Below are 15909 nucleotides of genomic sequence, written 5' to 3' on the forward strand. Positions count from 1 at the left end.
GGAAAGCCGCGACTGGATTGTCTGTTCAGTGGGCGAAGCGGCCGCTATTGGTTAAACGCGGTCTTTCTCACGCCAGCGGGCGGGAATCTGTTACAATATATTGATAACATGGAAAAGCCAATATCTATTGATAACATGGACAAAGGCAATATATATATATATATATATATATATATATATATATATATATATATATATATATATATATATATATATATATATATATATTGATAACATGAACAAAGCCAATATCTATTGTGAACATGAACAAAGTCAATGTCTATTGATAACATTAACAAAGCCAATATATATTGTTAACGTGAACAAAGCCAATGTCAAGTGATAACATGAACAAAGCCAATATCGATTGTTAACATGAACAAAGCCAATATCTATTGTTAACATGAATAAAATCAATATCTATTTTTAACATGAATAAAATCAATATCTATTGTTAACATGAACAAAGCCAATATCTCTTGTTAACATGAACAAAGCCAATGTTTTTTGTTAACATGATCAAGGCCAATATCTATTGATAACATATACAAAGCCAATATATATTGTTAACATGGACAAAATCAATATATATTGATAACATTGACAAAGCCAATATCTATTGTTAACATAGACAAAGCCAATATATATTGCTCACATGAACAAAGCCAATGTCTATTGTGAACATGAACAAAGCCAATGTCTATTGTTAACATGGTCAAAGCCAATATCTATTGATAACATGGACAAAGCCAATATATATTGTTAACACGAACAAAGCCAACATCTATTGATAACATGGACAAAGCCAATAGCGATTGTTAACATGGACAAAGCCAATAGCGATTGTTAACATGGACAAAGCCAATAGCGATTGTTAACATGGACAAAGCCAACAGCGATTGTTAACATGGACAAAGCCAATGTGTATTGTTGTTTGTCCCATCTTTTCTTACAGTGAGTGAAACTATGATGCCCCATCACTCGTCTCTAAGCTGTTTACCCTGTGTTCGAATGCTGGCGCAGTTATAAACTGCCGCCCTGGTGTTTCACATGCAAGCTGTTTCATCAACGCATGTGACGTCCCTCGGACGGACGTTAAACCGGTGACCCCGTTCAAGATCCCACGGCGTCCTTCGTGAAGAGTTCCCTAAACAAATTCCATAATTGCTGCTCTCACTGCTGCCGGGAAGGGCAATGGCAAACCACCCTGTTATAACCGTTGCCAAGAAACAGGTGACGAGGTGTATCGGGGTTCATGTTTTTTTTTTTTTTTTTTCTTCCTCCCTGATTCCTGATGGGTGTTCTATCTTCAGTTGTGCATTGAATCGGTTGGACGGGAGGACCGTGGGGCCACGAGGATTGCGAACGCCGTCCATATCGGCCCAGACGTGGCAGGATATAATTGCGAGCTCACTTCAATCCATCCACTCATCACGTCTCCGCAAGTATAATCACCCTAATCAGCTTTTCATTGTGTAAGAGGGAGAATGCAATGAAATTTCATGGCTCGCTGATCTTCGCATAAAGAATCTCAGACCTATATATACCGAGACCTCCGTGAGGGTCTAAGTGATGGACGTCGGGTTCAATTACATGTTCGCACGCACTCAATTCGACGCCACAATACAAGGCGAACCGATGGGTTTTTGGGAAAGGATCCCAGGACCAAATGTTCGCTTCATGATAGATGTTCACGCTGCTGCTCGTTCTCCATCGACGAGCGCATTTCACCGGAGAAACCATTGGGCAGCACAAGCTTGTCCCGGGAAGGCCGCGTCCTTCATGAAGCCGGGAATGTTTGGCGGGAGCTCGGGGGGGGGGGACTTACACTTGGGCTCATCGGCCTACTCTGTGCATAGCACCAAATCGGTACTCTCGGCACAGCCCCCCCCCCCAAGGTGCGCACTCTCGGCACAGCCCCCCCCAAGGTGCGCACTCTCGGCACAGCCCCCCCAAGGTGCGCACTCTCGGCAAGCCCTCCCCCACAAGGTGCGCACTCTCGGCACAGCCCCCCCAAGGTGCGCACTCTCGGCACAGCCCCCCCCAAGGTGCGCACTCTCGGCACAGCCCACTCCCCAACGTGCGCACTCTCGGCACAGCCCCCTCCCCAACGTGCGCACTCTCGGCACAGCCCCCTCCCCAACGTGCGCACTCTCGGCACAGCCCCCTCCCCAACGTGCGCACTCTCGGCACAGCCCCCCCACCCCCCCTAAGGTGCGCAACATAGCGCACGGACGGGTGCGAGTTCTGTCCGTCCGGAGAGCTTCCCCATAATCCCCATTTTACGATCGGACGACGCCAGGACCGAGGAGACATTAAACAAGTCGAGTCCTCCGTGGGGATGCGGAGTCACTTTTTCCAGGCTCGGGGTGAACGTGAACCCTCCTGCTAACCCTGTGGAGTTCCATTCCCGGGAACTCGGCGACCTGCGGCGTTGACTCCAGGTGAGGAAGGTGAGGATGTGCGCTCGGCGATTCGGGGCTACGGATGACAAGCTTGGCTAACGGTGCCGCACACCCAGGTGTGCGAGGTGCGCTCGCGGCTCATTAATGGCAGTACAGGAGGAATAGTACTTATTGATCAACATTTTAAACAAGCGTCTTGAGCGGCCACGATGGGTCACCGGCGGTGGAGTGGCGCCGGGGGGTGGGGAGGTTGTGTGGTACGGTGGGGAGGGGGGAGGGGGCTGTGTAGTACGGTGGGGAGGGAGGCTGTGTAGTAGGACAGGGAGAGGGGAGGCTGTGTAGTAGGACGGGGGAGGGGAGGCTGTGTAGTAGGACGGGGGAGGGGAGGCTGTGTAGTAGGAGAGGGGAGGCTGTGTCGTAGGACGGGGGAGGGAGGCTGTGTAGTAGGACGGGGGGAGGGGAGGCTGTGTAGTAGGAGAGGGGAGGCTGTGTCGTAGGACGGGGGGAGGGGAGGCTGTGTAGTAGGAGAGGGGAGGCTGTGTCGTAGGACGGGGGGAGGGGAGGCTGTGTCGTAGGACGGGGGGAGGGGAGGCTGTGTAGTAGGACGGGGGAGGGGAGGCTGTGTAGTAGGAGAGGGGAGGCTGTGTCGTAGGACGGGGGGAGGGGAGGCTGTGTAGTAGGAGAGGGGAGGCTGTGTCGTAGGACGGGGGGAGGGGAGGCTGTGTCGTAGGACGGGGGGAGGGGAGGCTGTGTAGTAGGACGGGGGCCCCTGGAAGGAATACAGAAGAACGGCGAAGCCAAGATCTACGGCTGCTGATATGCAATGCGCTCTCCTCTCGCTCACAGGCGATTCCTTGGTGCCAAGTGGTGCTGGCGCGATACCAAGCGGTGAGTAAGCAGACCGCTGGACGCTCGCACGGGCTCGCGACCGGGTGCTCCAGCTGGTGGCAGCGTGTGCGATACGATCCGATCTCCTCGCGGGCTCCTCCATTGCGCCAAGCCGCGCCGTGTCAAGCTTCCCGAGCTGAAGCGCAGTCCGTGGTGCCGTGCCTGTAATCCCGGTGCGTGGTGCCGTGCCTGTAATCCCGGTGCGTGGTGCCGTGCCCGTAATCCCGGTGCGTGGTGCCGTGCCCGTAATCCCGGTGCGTGGTGCCGTGCCCGTAATCCCGGTGCGTGGTGCCGTGCCCGTAATCCCGGTGCGTGGTGCCGTGCCTGTAATCCCGGTGCGTGGTGCCGTGCCCGTAATCCTGGTCCGTCGTGCCGTGCCCGTAATCCCGGTGCGTGGTGCCGTGTCGTGCCGTGCCCGTAATCCCGGTGCGTGGTGCCGTGTCGTGCCGTGCCCGTAATCCCGGTGCGTGGTGCCGTGCCCGTAATCCTGGTCCGTCGTGCCGTGCCTGTAATCCCGGTGCGTGGTGCCGTGTCGTGCCGTGCCCGTAATCCTGGTCCGTCGTGCCGTGCCTGTAATCCCGGTGCGTGGTGCCGTGTCGTGCCGTGCCCGTAATCCTGGTCCGTCGTGCCGTGCCTGTAATCCCGGTGCGTGGTGCCGTGCCCGTAATCCCGGTGCGTGGTGCCGTGTCGTGCCGTGCCCGTAATCCCGGTGTGTTTGCGTCGTTCCCGAAACTCCGAGTGTTCACCGTTTCGTCAAAATGCCGAGCGTGGCTCAAGTGTAAGGAACATCATCGCCTGTTGTTTCATGTTGTCGCGTAGAAGCTGTTTGTGATACAAATTGCTTGTCGGAGATGTTCGTGCGTGTGGTGCTGTTCTTGTCGGGTTTAGCTCTTGGACGTGAGGCACGTTTATTAAGAAGAAAAGGAGAATCCCCATCCTCAGGATCCGATGCATGCCTTGTCGGATGCGGGATTACTTTGGATATTTGAGTAGAAATTCCCCGAGGGAGCCGGAATGCCCGAGGAGCGCCGGTATTCCAGGGGTACGTGCCGCTCTCCGAGGCGAACAAGTATGCCCCGAGGGAGCAGGCGTGCTTTAGGGAGCCAGTATGCCCCGAGGGAGCAGGCGTGCTTTAGGGAGCCAGTATGCCCCGAGGGAGCAGGCGTGCTTTAGGGAGCCAGTATGCGCCGAGGGAGCAGGCGTGCTCTGGGGAGCCAGTATGCCCCGAGGGAGCAGGCGTGCTCTGGGGAGCCAGTATGCCCCGAGGGAGCAGGCGTGCTCTTGGGAGCCAGTATGTGCCGAGGGAGCAGGCGTGCTTTAGGGAGCCAGTATGCGCCGAGGGAGCAGGCGTGCTCTTGGGAGCCAGTATGCCCCGAGGGAGCAGGCGTGCTCTTGGGAGCCAGTATGCCCCGAGGGAGCAGGCGTGCTCTTGGGAGCCAGTATGCGCCGAGGGAGCAGGCGTGCTTTAGGGAGCCAGTATGCGCCGAGGGAGCAGGCGTGCTCTTGGGAGCCAGTATGCCCCGAGGGAGCAGGCGTGCTCTTGGGAGCCAGTATGCCCCGAGGGAGCAGGCGTGCTCTTGGGAGCCAGTATGCGCCGAGGGAGCAGGCGTGCTTTAGGGAGCCAGTATGCGCCGAGGGAGCAGGCGTGCTCTTGGGAGCCAGTATGCCCCGAGGGAGCAGGCGTGCTCTTGGGAGCCAGTATGCCCCGAGGGAGCAGGCGTGCTCTTGGGAGCCAGTATGCCCCGAGGGCGCAGGCGTGCTTTAGGGAGCAAGTATGCTCTGAGGGAGCAGGCGTGCTCTGGGGGGGGGGCAGTATGCCCCGAGGGAGCAGGCATGCTCTGGGGGACAGGCTTGTCCCCAATGCCCTCCAACAGGGAGATTTGATCTGTAGGCAGCCCTGGCTGCGAGAAGCTTCTGTTGATATATGCGTCGTTGCTGAAGCATTCGTGGCGCTTCATGGAAACGATTTGTTGGTGTCGTTTGAAAAATGCGAAACGAGACAGAAAAAACAACCGCCGTCCTTGGAGCGGCGAGCTTTATCCGCCAAGTCGTGTGTGCATTATGTGTTCCATTGGTTTCAGCGGATAACATCGGGAATCGCATGAATGTTGGACACTTTATCAGCGCGTGCACCGCCTTCAGGTCACGTCACGTGATCATAATCCTGAAAGTTTGTAAAACGGTATTATAGTTTGCACCAAGCGAGGGACGAGGAAATTTACACAGTCCACCGTGGATCATGCACCGTGTTGTTGAAATATGTAACAGCATTGCTTGGGGGGGGGGGGTTGTTTTAGATCAACTTGGGAACGCATTAACTGAGGGGAATTTATTTACTGGTTCCTTTCATTTTCGGGTTATGATGAATATGGTGTCACCGCACAAGCTCCACAACCACGCGGATCGTGCGTGGTCCCAAAACCATCCGGGCCCCACAACCCGAAGGGAAATGCACATGGGCCACAACCTGGCGGGTGCTACTACCACAGTTCCTCAACTACATGGGCCCCACATGAACCCCACCATGACGTAAGCTTCGTGCACCTCACAAACACGCAGGCCCATGCACATGCCCCACAACCCTGCAGATCCCGCTTGTTCCCCACAAACATACGGGCCCCACACACGCGTGGTTCCCATCAACATGCAGGCTCAGAGTACGCCCCACCACGACCATGCAGGCCCGCTGTGTTCCACAACCACGAGACCCACATTCAGCCCGCTACCACCCGAGCCCCACAATGACACAGGCCCCACATGTGCACCACACAACCACACGAGCCGCTGTGCGTGCTCCACAAACACATCCTTGCCAACTCCACCACGCTTTTGGTGGTCATGTACCCCTTTTTGTATACAGTCTGCTGATTTTATTACCCAACAAGAAGGGCCCTCGGCAGAGCGCACACCAACGCCATGCAATGCCTGATCCACGAGAACATACCGAACCCATGACATGTTTGTAATATCATGCGACACACCACGACATCGTTTTTGGCCCTCTCTCTCTCTCAATGGTGAAGAATCACTTTAACAATTAAATAATTCTCGTATCCGGATTCGGATCTACACCAAAATCGAATCAATTCGTCCTTGGCACACACCCAACACGTCCACCAAGTTTCATCCGGATCCGTCCGCAACTTTTTTTGAGATATCCTGCACACAGACGACAAACAAACAAACAGACAGACAGAGAGAGGTGAAAACATCACCTACTTCACCTTCGGTGGTGGAGGTAATAAGGGTGAGAAATACCACTTTCTCAAAATAACCTCCCATCGAGGTTTGTGATGGATGTTCATGTCGTGACGAGGTTTCTGTGGGCTTTCGGGCGAAGGTTTGTGTTTGATTGGAGACAACTACCATTCAACGTCCGTGGCAACAAATGACAAATGCTCTCCCATTACACTTACAAACGTTATTGACCAGCGGAAGTAGGGCGTTTCTCATTGGTTGGCTGACATGACGTAAACATTGCACCAATGAGAAGGGCGCCTGTGCTGCGTTTGAACGTACACGCACGCACGCACGCACGCACACCTTTGTACGAGGTCCCAAGCATCCCAGTGACATGAGGTCATTGCTGTTGATCTACCTATACTAAGTCTGTCTGGGAGAGTCGGGTTTATCGATAAATTTGTGTTTATATTTTACTTATTACAACAAATGTAAAACAATGTAAAGATCAAAACATGTTCAGGAGTTGCATGTAAAACAAAAACAAAAAAACATTAATTAGAAAAACATGATGATTCTACTTTAATTTTGCATCAGAGAGTGTGTTCGAATGCACAAATTTAAGGTTGAAATTTTAAAAACTTCTCGACCATGAAAAGGGGGACAACCCTCTTGCCGACCCCACCCCGTCGCGGTCGCTTCGCTCCATCACACCGCCAACCCATTCCATCCAACTTCTTTTTCGTCTTCCTCTCTCTCAATGTTGGCAACACAGCACAACGTTTCTCATCTCAAAGGCAAGGCAATGAGTACTGCCGTGTGTCGGGTACGCACGGACACGCGTGTTCCAGTAGATACGTCCGCAGGACACAATCACCCACACAGTGCCTCTTGCACATTTAACAAGGGATAACGACTAATGGAGCGATGACACCAGGATCACACGAGTTGCTGTGCCGAGCAATTGGCGTCCGCCGTTTGAGTGTCATCACCGTTCGTAATTATCTCGATTCACGGTGAAAACGCACATGTAGTGCTCGGACTCGTTGTTGCCCCCCCCCCGCCCCCGCAGTGATCCCCGCCACTCTTCCATTAATTGGCTTGTGGACAGACTAATCGTCCCATCCAATGGGAACGCGTGCTCGTACAATCCCCTATGTTGGTAATTTTGTTGAGACCCCTAAACACCATTACGTTGGAGCAAAGTGCATCATTTTCAATGATATTTGCCTGCAAGTGTCGGAGCTACTCGTACCGTCAACAATGGTAATTGTATTCCCTTTCACGCTTCTGTGACGTCATTGGCTGATGTTTTGGGGTATTTTTCAATACGAGCTATCCGAAGCTCATTGACATTGCCATGAACGTGCCCAACGGAGGTGGTATGGCGTGCGTGCCCGCAGCTTTTGGTAATTGTTGCTGGGAAGAAGCAATTTGTTGGGAAATGTGTCATTTCATTTGTGGGGAGGGAAAAAAAAAAAAACCTTTCAAACTTTTACCTTAATCAAAATCCCACCTGATGTGCTCAGATGTTCGCAACAAATCAACCTGGTTCGGAAGTTCCAACTTCTGTTACAAAAGTAGATCGAGAGAAATGGTTGCTCAGGGTAGCAAACCACGTTTGATGAACTTTTTTTTATTTCGTCTGCAATCTGTAGCTGCTGCTTGCTTCATTACTTGGGAGCGTGGCTGTGCCGCTGATGCAGTGCCTCCTGTTATGAGTATGCTGGTAGTCGTTTTGCCAATATTGGAAGGATGACTGGCTGTCAACCCACCTGGTATTATTTAACGGTAACAACAGGGGCTCCAACTCAAGACCCTAAGATCTTAAACCAGCCACCTCAACCGTTAAACAAACAGCAGGCTTGGTCGATGAATTCATTCACCATTTTGAGATGTTTGTATTTGAATTACAGACGAGGAACACATCACGTTTGTGTGTGGGTGAGATTTCTCGATGTCCAAGTGAACTTCAAACTTGTCGTTCTGACATATTGGATGTTCAGCTGATCAGATTCAAAAAAGGGGAACATCATTTTTTTTAACCTCTGCCACCGAAGGTGAATATAGGTCATGTTTTCACCCCTGTCTGTCTGTCTGTCTATCTGTCTGTTTGTTTGTTTGTGTGCAGGATATCTCAAAAAGTTGTGGACAGATTAGGACAAAACTTGGTGCACGAGTTGGTTCGGTGACGATTCAATTTTAGTTCAGGTCCGAATCCAGATCCAGCTGGCCTATCAGTGGCATACAAAACGTAAACGAATCCGCTTGGCAGAGGAGGTATGCGCTCTACCGAGTGTCCTTCGAGTTTAAATCCTGTAACAATCAAGAAGAACAGTGACAATAATCAACTTAGTTGTTTCACCAAACTGTCGATTGGAAGCGATTGGAGGTCAGAATCCTGGCATGCCGGTGGTGTGGAAATGCACGTGTATGGACATGATGTTCTTTGAGGTCGAAATAGACATCACCAAATCAATCAGTAAAGTAGCATCAGCAGCTCCCCTTACATTACTACACTTTCTGCATTTCGTTACGTGCTACTTATCAAAAATGGATGATGTTTTATGAAATCCGACTTCATTCCATTCCAAAGTCGACACCAGCTTCCCCAAGGTCACCTCCTCTTCTTTACTTTGTAGTACATGGCTTCTGGTTGCATCATTTCCTGTGTGTGTAGCTGACGTGGTACCCACTGTAGGTTGGGGGTAGGAATTTGCAATTTGTCCATGGTGCCGGTGCTAGCTCGCCTACTCTTCAGGAAGGACACCGTGGGATTTAACATCCACCAACTAATGCCGACTGACGGGTTGCCCAGTTTAACGTCCGTCCGAGGGACGGATCGCGCATTGATCACTCACCCTGCCTGTGAAACACCAGGATGGAAGTTTATACCTGGGTCAGTATTCAAACCCAGAATAGATAGCCCAAATGAAAGTGTGCATACCTCGATGCTATCCTGCCAGCCTTCCGATGTCACTTGACCTTTCGAAGGTCAACAAAATTGACGTCCCAATGGTGCGAAAGATATAAAAAAAATTTTTACGATCAAGATAAGGTCTGGGGGTTTGTTACTCACAACTATGCTACTAAACCGATGTTTGGATGTCCTGAAGTCCTAAGGAATGTCTGAAAGGCACAAACAAAATGGTCAACCACCTCTCTTTATGGAGAACCAGATTCTATGACAAGAGCAGTTCCAGCTGTCTGACCCTCAGCCAAGAATCGTAGGTGGCAACCAGTGTGACCACTCCTTGGCTTTTTCACAAGATCTTGGCTGTTCGTTGTTCACCTTGGCGTCTTGGTTTTCTATAGGTTTTCTTGGCGTATAGGTTTTCTATTAGCATCGCTTTTCCGAAACCTCGTGAATTCTTGGCTTTTTTCATTGGCTCACTTTGGCATTTATGAAAATGAGGAGTGGTCACACTGGTGGCAACCCCTGGAATTTTCGGATGTCTTTAATTCTCACAAAGTAGCAACAAGAGATGTTGTTGCCAAAGCAGCTACCACGCGAATGATTCATTCCGCAGGTAAAACATCTGGTGTTGAATGCGTTTGAGAGCACAAGGACGCAAACCCATTCAAACATCAGTTGCATTAGGACTGAAGATGTTGTCAAACGCACTTTTTAATATCCGTCCATAAGTTTTTTTTTTTTTTTAATTTGCTTCGTGAAAATCATTTTAAATCTCAAATTTAACGTTGATTAGTTGTTTGTTTTTTGGTTTGTTTCTTTCATCTTCAGTTTGAGAAATACATTTTGCTTGAGTGCTTTCCCCAAACGCATCAAGGCATTGTGGGGGGTAATGGAGGTGCTATAGTGAGTGAAAAGGTGGTGGGTGGAGAGTGGGTGGTCGGTTGTGGAGGAGTGGTTGATGGAAAATAGAGAAACAGGGATGGAAGCAGAAGCAGCACGCGTACGGCTCTGCATCTCAGTACGTCCATCTTTGCTCTACAGGTAGAGTAAAACTTGCTCGAATGTCCGATAAATTCTATCCCTTCTACTCTGTTGGATGTCTCCTAAATAATTTTTTTTTTTATTGTATTTATGTCCCAAAAAGAACGTGTCTTGTTCTCATGCAAATCGTGTATGGATGGGATGACGTATGATCAAGGTTGTATGAATCGTATCGGAATCCAACAAGACGTTTCCCGAAGACCGCTACAGAGGGCACGATTTACCATTGATTATTTTACACCGCTCGCACCAGGCAGGACCTGTCACACCGCATTTCCCTCGAGCAGAGAAGCGAATGGAGAGCCAAAGCTCAAACAGGTGTTTCATTCTTTTACCAACGCAGGATTCTGGACGTGCACCGACTGCATTGAACTTCGCGTACAATGTACGAGCTGTGTTCTGTGTACCGTTTTATACATATGGGTAGTCATCACTTATCTTTCTGGGATTCTCTTGCATATCATGCATGTTAGCATTTTTGGTGGAGGTAATTCGATTATTACACTGGAATACTTTCAGAGTAACAAAATGAAGCAGGATCTGATGAGTAATGTAATCGTGCCAAATTTTCATCACACTATCGTTCGACAAGTGTCTGTCTGTCTGTGTTTGTGTGTTTTTTTGTTTCCAGTCGAAGCTCGTGGAAGAGCACAAAACAGATCAGGAGGCAACGTAACAAAAGGAAGAGCAGAAGGAGACGGGGGGGGGGGGATGCTAACAGCAAGGCCGAGGGAGAAAATAAACAGATGGACAACAAGGGATGCGGGGTAAGGATGGGGGCTTGGGGTAGGGGAGAATGCAAGGGGTGGATAAGATGGATACAGAAGCCAAATAGGTGGTTTGGGGGGGGGGTGGTAGATTAACAGGTGTAGAGATCATGGTTTTGTATTGGGGACGATCTGAGTTTGTGGTGAATAGTTGTCTTGAAGACAGAGAGGTAACAATGAGATTGAAGAGGATGTGGAAGTTAGTTCCACAGGCAGGCTGAGCAAGGTATGAGGCAGGAGAGCTAGCCCAGAGTGGAGAGCTGCACTCCATCAAACTGCAGATGAAGGGCTGGTGGGTGGATAAGATTTCAGGTCTACCAAGGAAGGACACTGAACGACGAAGAATGTCCAGTCGATGACTGGTTTTAGAGGCCAACCTTGAAATGTGGTTTCCCACGAAAGATCATGGCTGAGAGTGAGACCCAACAGTTTGAGTGACTGAACTTTTTCAAAATGGTTGAAAGAAAGTAGATGGGATAGTCTGCCGTACGGAACTTTCAGATCGAGAGTGAGGTTGTGGGATTTGTCTGGATTAAAACACGTATTCCAAATGTTTCATTAGTTTGTGATTTCTTTTCAAGGTCTGAAGAGAGGGAAGAGGCTGCTGAAGGTCTGTTTGAAGGATGAGGGATGTCACAGCAGAGAGTGGAGTAATCAGCAAAAACATAAAGAGGATTTTCCTGAGGGTCGAAGAGGTCGTTGATGAAGATTAGGAATAGGACTTGACCCAGAACACTGTCTTGGGAGACGTGAAAGGGTTCCATTGAGAGTCACATGTTGGTTACAAGAGCAGAGGAAGTTAGTAATCCAAGAGTGGAGTTGGCCTTGGATGTCAAATGTTTGGAGAGCAAGGCAGATATATTTGCATTGAAAGCTTGAGATCTGTCCAGAGAGACAGCCCTGATGTCATGTCTGACATTGAGGGTCTCCATCTTTTGCTGGGAGAGTCGAAGCAGCATGTCTAAGGTAGAGTGACCTGGTCACAATCTACATTGATCATCTGTGATGAGGTTGTTGGAGGAGAGGAATGATATTATGTCAACTGTGATCATGGATTCCATGACCTTGCTGATGATTGGAAGGAAGCTAATTGGTCTGTAGTTAAGGGGATCAATTTTTGCACCTTTTTCATTTAATGCTCTGATGTTGGAGGATTTCCAAGCAGATGGAAGATGACCTCGGGCAAATTATAAGGTGAAAATGGCAGAGAGAGGATGGGAAAGGGCAGCATAGCAGGTTTTTAGGACATGTGAATTAACGCTGTCCGGTCCAGTTGCTGAATCAGAGTCGAGGTTTGCCAGAAACTTCTCCACCTTCTCAGGTGCAATGCATGCAGAGTGAGAAATGTAATTCTAGATATACAGTGAGATTCCACAACCAGGATGGGGTACGGGTCGGTCAAAGTGGAGGAGACAACAGCCAGAGAGAGAGAGAGAGAGAGACACCAAAAATTTGGGGATGTGTTGTGGGAGGAAGGATTCTGGTAAACAGATGGTGTCCGCTTTATCAGCAGTGGCCTGGATTTAGAGATCTGTCAGGTTAGACCTTGGATGTTTGAGGTCCATACAGTAAGGGATAGGAGTGAGGAGGAGCTGCTGGAAGGGTGCAGGAATGAAGGAAGGAGTAAGGATAGGGTGTGGGACAGGGGGTTGTTGTTTCTGATGGAGTAGCAAGCAGAGGAAGGCGTTTAAAGTGTTTTTAAAGGTGTTATTAAGAGCTTTTAAAGGAAGAAACGTTGCATTAAATGAAAATTCAGTTTGGGGTATAGAGGCTTTTCAGAGCGATCCCATAATGGCGTTCGCGCTGCCATGTTGGTTGTATTCGCTTCCCTGGAAACGACAGCATCATTAGTTGAACAATCTAGCACGTTTATCTCGTTATTCTGACTTACCGCAATGGAAGGTTAATGCTAATTATTTGGCCTTGTGAAGTGTTGTTTATCTTTTCTCGCTTGTTTAGCTTGCCAACCAATATGGCACCCAAGCACTGCATAATGGGTACTGAAACCCCTCTGTTGAAAGGGAGAAGGGATAGGGAATGAAGGAACAACTGAGCATGAGAGATACAGTAGTTCAGTTTTTACTGATGAAGTTGTTGTTTCTTCTTTTTTTTGTGTATGTATATGTTTGTTTGTGTGTTCGACTGCTATGGACTCTTGAACCACGAGCGAAAGAGTTGAAAACTGGTAGTTGTACTCGGAGTGTGCATGGGAAGGTTTTAGGTGGTTAAAAATAATCATGGTTCTGGGGGTTCAAAGTCGAAGGAGCAACCTAATCCTCTCTATGTAAATATGTGAGGCTCCAGGTGGGAGCTGGTATCACAAGTCATACTAAATACCCCAACTTTAGGGGAATTAACCCATTCATAATTCTGGAGGAAATAGCACATTACCCATTGGGTGATTGAGTCACCCCTAGCCCCTCCCCCCTCTCCAAAATGACACATGCACACACACACACACACACACACACACACACACACACACACACACACACACACACACACACATACACTTACATTTGTACTGCGAGCAAACTCACACATGCAATTCTGACAACTCAATAAATAAATAGCACCGCAAAGCGGGCGTAACCCCTCAGCCCCTTGACGCAAACCAATTTCAAGATGGTGGCCATATTGAAATCACAGCATGCCCATTTTTGAAAGGAACCTTCCTCTACTCAACCACAACACACCCAGCAAAAATGGATTTAATCGGACAAGGTGTTCTCCTCGAAATTGACGGAAACCAATTTCAAGATGGCTGCCGTGGCGGCCACAGTGAAAATCGCAGCATGCCCATTTTGGAAAGGCACTTCCTCTACCCAACCCTATTATACCTCGCCAGAATAAAATCAATGTGTGAAGCCGTTCTCAAGTTATTGTCCGGAAGCCAAATTCAAGATGGCTGCTCTAGCCGCCATATTGGATATCGGATTGTGCTGGATATCGAAAGAAACCTTCCTCTAACCACCCCCATTGTACCCCCATGAAAATAAAATCAATCTGTCAAGCCGTTCTCAAGTTACTGTCCGGAAACCAATTTCAAGATGGCTGCCCTAGCCGCCATATTGGATATCGCATCACACTGAATATCGAAAGGACCCTTCCTCCACTCAGCCCCAACACACCCTGCAAAAATGGATTTAATCGGACAAGGCGTTCTCCTCAATATCGACGGAAACCAATTTCAAGATGGCTGACATGGAGGCCTCATTGAAAATCGCAGCGCGCCCATTTTCGAAAGGAACCTTCCTCGACTCAACCCCAACATATCCTGCAAAAATGGATTTAATCGGACAAGGCGTTCTCGAAATTGACGGAAACCAAAAGTTGACAGACGCCCGCCCAGACAACGCCTGTGACGACAATACCCCTTAGCCCAATTCAGGCTGAGTGGTAAAAATCTTCAACCTCCCCCTCTCAACACTGTCCTGTACTCCACTCCCCAACCCCAAGTTCTCACCCTTCTCCTCCTAACCCAAAGGCATCAATCCCTTCTCTGCACTGAAGCTTTCAAACCCTCCCTCATTCCCCCTCTCCCACTGAAAGTCCTCACTCCCTCCCCCTCAAAAGTCGTCCCATCTTTACTCTCAGCCTCCTTCCGCTCATAAAAGCAAACGGACATTCCCACGTCAAAACAGCGGAATACGTAACATTTTCTGCTCTCCTGTCATGCTATCGCCGACTTCACAGAAACCCATCACAGTCACCTGTTCAGCTCACATTTTGAGAAAATGGCCGGATATAAATAGCAAACCTGCGTAACCTCCGCAGTAAAAGTGCCGCTTGAGAGAAAAGGTAATTTTATGGATTTCTAAAGGGTAATTCAAAAAGGTTCCTAAATTGATGGCCATAGTATAGAAATGGAGGGTGGAGTCAGGTGAACTGTACAACCAATGGGTTGAACTCGCATGGATGCATGCACGCACAGCTCCTTTTATAGCATCGACTATCCTGTCCATAAGGAGGGGTTCTTTGCGAGCCGTTATATTTTAAAAACACTCCACAAGGGATATTTATAATGTTCACAGGTTGAATGTTCTCTGCAAAGGACGGCGTGCTCTGCTAATGCAATGCAGTGGACGCACAGCACGTGATCGGGAGTTTGAAAGATGTGATTTGTATTGATTATGGGGAATCTTTTAACGGGAATACACAAGGAAAGGAGCTGAAACACTGCTTTACAAATCATTATGCGGTGATATTGTTTGCTTGAAGCATTTACAAGAATTTAGTTTGTTTTTGATTTCTGTGCATAGTGTGATTGTAAGTAATTAATGTGTAATCAAAATTATCTGTATCCTCCGAGTACTACACCATAAGGTGAGAGACAGACACCGCATGTCCCTTCTCCAAGCTGTGAAATTTCATAAAAGTCACTCCATTTGCTCGTCTGCATCTCCGCACGGTTCGCTACTACTCCAGCAATAGCGACTCTATGCAACGTGTCAATGGCATTGTGTGCAATGTGGTTCCTCGAGCGCATAATGCACGAGGCCGAACATTCCCGATATTGATCACATTGCACATATGATAATATTAACAGAATTATGAGCTCAGGATTATAAAAATAAAAATAAACATTATACCCATCTCCTTGCAACATCCACAGTCTGTCTTTGTCTATATTCATGTTCCTCCAATAACTTGATGCATGCGAGGAAAGATCACCAACATTAGCTTTGTTACGACAGGAGTGAAGGTTACC

The 15909-nt window shown here is 48.8% G+C and overlaps 1 protein-coding gene across 8 annotated transcripts in view; it reads left to right on the forward strand.

Annotated features, from left to right (window-relative positions):
• Nucleotides 1-2220: 2220 nt before the first annotated feature.
• Nucleotides 2221-15909, forward strand: part of LINGO1 (leucine rich repeat and Ig domain containing 1) — a 393052-nt gene continuing 379363 nt past the window's right edge. For 2 of the 8 annotated variants that reach the window (XM_085849327.1, XM_085849321.1), the window contains exons 1-2: nt 2221-2453; nt 3252-3293. The gene's annotated coding sequence lies outside the window, so the exon portion shown is untranslated. Of the gene's footprint in view, nt 2454-3158; nt 3294-15909 lie in introns of those variants that run through there. The other 6 variants (XM_085849326.1, XM_085849324.1, XM_085849322.1 and 3 more) reach the window with 5 other exon arrangements.

Source organism: Eptatretus burgeri, chromosome 12 (genome assembly GCF_056783735.1).
Source record: "Eptatretus burgeri isolate ZD-2024b chromosome 12, Ebu_testis_v1, whole genome shotgun sequence".
In the NCBI taxonomy this organism is placed as follows: Eukaryota; Metazoa; Chordata; class Myxini; order Myxiniformes; family Myxinidae; genus Eptatretus; species Eptatretus burgeri.